Below are 8,104 nucleotides of genomic sequence, written 5' to 3' on the forward strand. Positions count from 1 at the left end.
AAAAAAAAATAAAAATTAAAAAATTAAAAAAAAAACACATCTTAGTAAAACCAATACCTTCTCAGCTTCGCATCGAAGCTAAAATGGATCGAACAGTACCTGTTGAATGGAATAGGTTATGTAATAATTAAAATATTTAGAAGTTATTCGTAATATAATAGTATATAATATAAAATATCAAAACATATAATATAAGAGATGTACAACGGCAACGGGTCACTTTACTCGATAGACGGCGAAACTACGACTAAACTGTAAACATGTATACATGTTTACATAATAGGCATAATACATAATAGGCTGCATTGAGTAAAACAACATAATCATAAAAGGAATGTGTCCCTTTGACCTTGTACTATATTAACATAAGTAAAAATACATTAAACTATTATCTTAAATAATATTACTGTACCCAGTGTGTTGTTTAATAATATCAACAGTACCGTGTAATTTTTTATAAGTTCTAGGAAAGTTCAACGTTCAATAAATAATCGAGCAATTTTTTGTAAGTGCTGAGACCGTTCAATGTTCAAAACAATCGAACGGATTCACCAAAGTTCTTTCATTATAATGAAAGAATCGTTATAACGGTTATAGCCGTTCAAATAGTTTTATTCACTTATACTGTTATTAGACATATTATACCTTGATTAGTACGAACTTTTGGCGGAATAACCAGACGTGTCAGTAACCGTTGATCAACAGATTTAGTTCGCGCGATTTTTATTTGTTATTTAATTTTTACTGTAACATTTTTTCAAATCATCAACGATTGATTTACTGTTTTTACAAATTATTTTTTTGAAACATCTGCCATTTTCACAGCGACTAGATAACTTGTTAATACTGCTCTTTTTCCCTGTTCATTCTCACATATATATTTAACTGAAAAGTACAATAAAATGTAAGTACATTTAATTTAAATTTAGGAGTAAAATAATAAATAGTTATCTTAATTAATTTTAATTATAGCATATATTATTTTTTTAAAAGTTATTCATACATTTTAGTAACTACATTTATTGTAATTGTAATAGATACATGTGGTAAATTATATATTAAAAATTTCGCTTTTTGTATAATGATTAATTATAATTATAATACAAAATTATTTATTTTAATAAAGTACTATCATTAGTTATGTTGTTATTAAGTTTTTAACGGACACCTCAAGATTTTCCATGAGCTTAAAATGCTAACATTTTTAATCATACATCTTTGTCGTTATCATCATATCCTTAGCCTTTAACCCAACTATTTGGGGTCGGCTCTAGCTTATTTTAAATCGTCTTATTTATTGATTTTTATTCATACATGTGATACAAATTACTTCTGTATTTCAATATTTAAAATGGTGCATTTTATTTATTTCTCAACATTGTATACATTGAAATACCATCTCTTAAAAAACTTTTGATTTTTAATGAAAATCCCTCTATTGTGCTACTCAATAATTTAAATTTATCAAACATTTTAAGTTAAAAAGAATTGCATCTATTTGAATGAGAATTATATTTCAATATTTCAAATTTTAAATAAATGAAAAGTATTAAGTTTAAGGTTTTCACCGTTTAACAATTAACAGGGTTTTATATTAAACAAAATTTTTATACAAATCAACCAATAAAGGGCACATTTTAATCTATGAGAGTTAGGCTTACATGTAACCTAAGTAATTTAAAGATATAAATAAAACTATTCACTGTAAATTCCCTTAAACAAAAAACAAATCTATTCTATTTAAAATTTTTCACATCACAAAGATTAAAAAAATAAAAAAACCAATTTTTTTTTAAATAGATATATAATTATTTAAAAAACTCTCAAATACTTAAATTTTTTTTATTTGGATTAGGATATTGTTTTTGATGTTGTTCAACTACTTGCAAGAGATACTGTTTTTGTTCTTCTTGATTAGTAAGTATCCCATTAAATGATTGAATCAAAGATATCCCACGTTCGGCAGCGTCGTTTACTACTTTTAAACTTTGTATCCTTTTACGCCCATCAATGTAATTAGCGTTTTCTTACCAAGTACTTGGATGTTGACTTAAAAAATCTTGTGGTATATTTAGCACTGTAAATAATTTTAAGGTATTATTAGTTACAAAATCGCACAACTGCATTGTTTGAACTGCATTCAACTCGATTTTATTACGTCATTGTGGGTTGACGGCTCCCTTGTTTTCCAATGATTTCACCATTTTTATTTTCATTTCTTTTTATTTCTTTTCATTTTTTTTTGTTAATTTTACTCCAGCTGTCTGAAAATCGTTGAAAAACCTGTATTTGAAGGACCCATCAAAGTATTAAACACTTTTTCAACAATGAATTCCATGATGTGATGCCGACATGCTAAGCTCAGAAGATCTCTTTTCATTTTTTTTTCAAGTAGTACACAAGCACCTGTGTTTACTCCACTGTTGCTGGCTGTTGTATCAAAAGACATGTAATGAATTCGTTCAGTCAAAATCCATTCTTCTATTAACTTAATAACTGAAGTAGATTGAGCTTCTCCAGTTCCATTTGAAATTTTTGGCACACCGAGTAATTTCATAACACCGTCACCTGAAACTATTACAGCAAGTCGATCAACTTTATGTTAAAGAAGGTAGTAGTTTTCCATTCCAATGTATTGTCAACGGAGTGGTCGGTAAAAATGAAGATTTTAGTTCATTTGGGATATTTTGACGATTTTTTCGACGAGCTTGTCTTATTGACTCTTGATTAAGAGAAAAGTCTTGTACATTGTAACCTAATGATTGCACGGTAACTGACAAAACATACATAGCATTTCTGTCACTTACTTTGGTTCTATCTAAAGCAGATGCTACTTCAGTAGTGACAATACTAGAAGTTTTTAAAGTATTAATAAGTTCAGTAGAATTATTTTGCTTTAACCTTTTGTTGTTAGGTATATATAAATCATCGTCACTTTCACTGCTGCTTCTAGATTCTGTTCTTTTAGTATTTAAATCATTAGATTTTGCTTCTCCTTTCAATCGTTCTATCTTTTTTAGTTCTCTGATTATAATTTGTTGCTATCGATCATTTTTTTTATCTTTTTTTTTTTAAAGTTTCGTGTCTACGGAGCTCATGTAACCACGTCTTCCTTTTTCTCTCTGAGCCAGGAGAAACTGTTTATCCTCTTCAATAGTTATAAGAGTTAAAGCATCCATATGAGCAATGTCAAATAAATTATTGAAGTCATCGACAAATACAGACTCAATCTCCTTTTGATGAGGAGTTTTTCTCAAAGAACTTTTTTTTTAAATTCAGCCATTTACAATGAATTTTTTTTATTTTGTCAATTATATGACATTCCTTTTGAGTAAGAATTTTAGCTTTTGCCCAAAATGTACATATTTCTCTTGCTGTGATGGTAGTACTAATTTGAATAGTTATTTTTTCATGCAAATGCAAATGAAAAAAACGACAAAGTACTTGCTGGTTAGATGGTAGTTTGCAACCAGTAATTGATTTGAGTGTACCTCCAACTTGCCAAACTCCTCGATCCTTTACGTAACTTATAGTTTTAGTGCTTGTGCTTGCCATAATATTTTAATTACATATAAAATTACACATTTATGAACTAAATAATAAAAAAAATATTCACATCAGAGTGGAATTATTTTAAATATCACAAATACACAAAATTTGAACACAATTATTCAAAAAATATGAACTTAACGAAACATTACTAAAATATTTATAAAAGTGCGGCGATATTATCACGAAGAATTATGTTGACGGTTTAAAATGACAATTTGTACTGTCATACTGCAAATGAGTCGCTAACATCAGTGTATTATCGTCGATAATGAGAGCTCATGAAATCGTGATATCAAAGTTATTTATAAACAAATAATAAAGCTCTGCGCGACCTCTAAACATCAACAAAATTAGATTAAATTTTCAGAACATGTATATTTCAACTGAATGAATAGTTTAAAAGTATGGGACAAAAGAAAAATTTAAATCAAATTTTTGTCATATAAAATGTTGTCACCCTACTGAACACAAAATAACATTTAACAAAGTAATAGATAATATTTTTAAGCATTCTGGCAATAATAAAGCATCACACCAATAAAATCCTATTGTTTTTTTGTTATTCAATTACATTCCATTTATTTGTAAAAGATTTTTTAAATTTATTTACTTAGATTGTTTCACAGTTTTTTATTAATAAGTTAAAACAAAATATAGCATTTTAGGAATCAAAATAAAAACAGAAAAAAAAAACATGGCAATCTTATGCCATCTTATTGGATGCTACTTATGTGTATTATTCCTTCTGTTGTACTTATGGCAATGATTTTCTTTTATTCCATTTCATGGAAATTAAATTAAAATTACTAATTGTTTTTATAACCACAGTAATATTTTTTGTTATATCAACTATTGCAATTTCTCAATTTTTTGTACCAATATTAATTATATATTCCTTGTCTAAATTCTATAACACCTTAGTGATTAACTTATTATGATAAAATATTTTTATTGGATTTTTTTGATAAATATTGTACAACAATAAATCAAACTGAGTTACAGTAAATAAATTGCTGACATTGCTAACATCATTATTTTTATTTAAAATTATCTATTATTATTAATTCATATTAATTATAATCAAATTGTATGAATTGTTTACTAATTATCATTTAATATAAAATAAAATAAACCTAAAGGTTAACTATTTTACTTTATATATAAATATAATATATTTTATACAGATAATACATTATGCATATAGTAATACAATATATTATTTTAAAATTATAAAATTTTTGAATATTTACAAAACCTATAAATTTGATTTTAAATACCGTAAATGCTAATGAACTAATGAACGATTATTGAACTGGTATCGAGCGTTTTATAGGTGAACCGAGGAAGGGTCTTTAAACTCTTACTGAACTTTTGTAGAACTCAGTTCACCTCATGTTAAAATCCGTATTCAAATCTCATTTTGGACCGTGCTATGAACGGGTTTTGAACTGAGTTCAGCACCGTTGTTACTATATTAAATGAACCCCGTATTAACTCGAATTGCTATTTGAGAATATTGTGTTGTCTAATATACTTTTTGTTGATTCTTTACTTAATACATTTACTGCTTTGTCTGATATTGCTACCTGCTTTAGATATTGTGTTCGGTCGTGACGAACCAGTTTGGTGGGTGAGCGCCGATTTTTCTTCTCCTCATCAAGAATGTGACCTGCCAAAACTGGTTTATCTGTTGGGGTAGTGTGTGGCGGTGGTCGCGAAGGCGTCATTCGCGTACCGACCTGCCTAGAGTACTCATTTATAGTGTCACGGATTCGGTCGTTGTTTTGTTAGGCTTGGTTTTTATGGTTCAATTCACTGTGTTTTGATTGCGTTGGGCTCAATACAGTAATTGACACATTAACAATATTCATTCTGGTACAAGGCAAGGTCAGAATATATATATATATTTGTTTTGTTTAAATATTAATTTGTTAATATATTTGTGTAGTATGTTATGATATTATTCTATTTGTAAGAGGACTAACCATAGATATAAGATAATTTATTGTAGTTATCATATTAGATGACATATAATCGGTAAATAAATTACAATCTACTAAAATGTTTTTTTTTTTATTTTATTCTTTTTTTATTTAATTTAAAGGAACCTTTAGAGACGCGATTTCATTCGGCGATTGGTCGTCCGAGTATTTCGCGTCGCACATATTGTTTATTTTTTAATAAGCTTTCCAAACTCATTGATTTAGATCCTGTTAGGGGCTTGTTTAATAGTTGAGGATCTTGGTCAAAACCAAGAATCGGAAGCTACCGATTATAATATTATGAGACATGGTGGGTTATTGGAATTAATTATAGAAAGCTGCGTAGAAAATACAAATGTTAGGGGGAGACCATGAATGAAATATATGCAATAAATAATTAAGGACCAAATGTGTAATTTTTACGAAGAATCAAAAAGGAAGAAATGTAATAGGAAAAAGTGGAAAATTGCTACAAAAAAATTAACATTTTTTTAATTTTTAATTCATTATATTTAATTTAATATAGTTCATCATAATTAAAAAACCCTACAATAGGGACATTATATGTGCTGCTTCCACAGCTCTTGCAGCAATGTAAATAAGTTGGATAACATTCAAAATTATTTATAGATACCTTCAATTTGATCTGATTATTTTTCAATGAATTTGATCCTTTCCAATGTAACCTAAAATTAAGTTGGTTCAAAATTGAAGTAAGGATGGAGTAGCTGTTCATAGCTTTGGTGCATTTCGGGACAGATTCTTACTCCATCGTTGCAGTGTTGAATAGTGAATTTTAATTACAGAACTGATCTCTTGCTTGGTAAAAGAAGTTGTTTGTAACCAAGTTTCGAACCACTTACAAAATGTGCCATACACAGCCATTTATGCTTAAAATTTAATCATCAATAGTATTGTAGTATTTTATGTGTTAAAATCGTCACGACAACAATAACGTTTACTTGTATGATTAATGCATAGTTATAATTTTCAAACCCGTTATTATTTCTGATCGGTTTTAAATTTCTTTTTAGAAACATGTTGATAAAAATGCTATTTCTAGTGGTCACAAATTTTGGCACATTTATTTTCAGCGAACAGAATGATAATTTGTGGATGTCACTATTACCACCACAGCCTCCAATTATTAGTTACCGAGGCAGATATAAACGTTTAATAAATATAAATGGCATATCGAAGGTATCGTATGAAGATCACATTAGTAAATATCCTTATCTAGTAGGTGTAAAAACTGAACAAAACAAACGAGGATCATCAGCTAGTAGCAATTTAATAGCTTGTGTTGGTACATTGATCACGCCTCGAATTATTATGACAACTGCCGCATGTGTATTTAATCCAAAAAACATAAAAGTACGTCTATTTTAAAATAAATAAAAAATTATGTTATAAAATTAAAATAATTATTTTTTTTTATTTATTATATTTTATATATAGAGTGGTACAGATATAACTGACAACTCATATAACTTATGATCTACATTTCATTTTATACTTTTTTTTTTTAATCAATTTTTATAATATAAAACTATACTTAAAAAATATTTTATGTTATTTTTCGCAATAAATATTTTAAAAATTATTTTTTTATTAAAATTCTTTTTTAGATTTGAAGATAGCCATTTTGTATATAGATTTTAAAGAAAAATGTTGATACCAAAAACTCTTATTCTAATTCAGTAGTTACGTTTATACAGTATTTTAAAGTTTCTTAACATTTGATTTTATTTTTACAATATTCCTATGGTATCAAATGTTAATTCTTATTATGTAAAGTACGGAAATAAACACCTTTTCCCTGTGGATAGGACATAAGAATACTTCCACGGCCCCTCTGCCAGTCGTAAGAGGCGACTAATGAGGTTGTGTCAGGTCGACAGTCGGCGTAAAAATCTTTGTTAAAAAAGTATGAGAAGTCCTGAACAAAATCCAGGCAGAATGTTCCATCTCGGATGTATGCGGGAACAACAGAAAGTAGTTAAAAACGGAATAAGGAATAAAGTGTTTGATACCAGCCGGACAACTTGTGCGGTAGCTATTTCACCAGTCATGTGTACAGGTCTTACCCAACCCTTGTTGTGTCAACGGTGTAGGGACATCACCACTTAACTCTAGGCTGGACTCGTGTATAAGGGAGACATATAGATACAAAGTAAGAATAGGTACTTGGAATGTTGGAACATTAACTGGTAGAAGTAGAGAATTAGTAGAAGTATTGAATAGGAGAAAAGTTAACTTTTGTTGTGTGCAGGAAACTAAGTGGAAAGGAGAGAAATCAAGGGAAATAGATGAGGGTTATAAAATAATATACTCAGGTAAGTCTAGAACAAAGAATGGTGTAGGGATAATAATGGACGAGGAGATAAAAAGTAGAGTAGTAGAAGTAGCTAGGAAATGTGACAAAATTATGGTTGGAGAAGAGGAGAGGATATGAAAGAGTACATGAAGGGTATGGTTTTTGTGGGAAGAATGAGGCTGGAGAAAGAATACTGGATTTCGCAATATCGTATGATCTTGCTATGGTTAATACTTATTTTAGAAAGAAGGAA

The sequence above is a fragment of the Daktulosphaira vitifoliae genome, unplaced genomic scaffold, assembly GCF_025091365.1.
Source record: "Daktulosphaira vitifoliae isolate Bord-2020 unplaced genomic scaffold, ASM2509136v1 Scaffold_2, whole genome shotgun sequence".
Taxonomy (NCBI): domain Eukaryota; kingdom Metazoa; phylum Arthropoda; class Insecta; order Hemiptera; family Phylloxeridae; genus Daktulosphaira; species Daktulosphaira vitifoliae.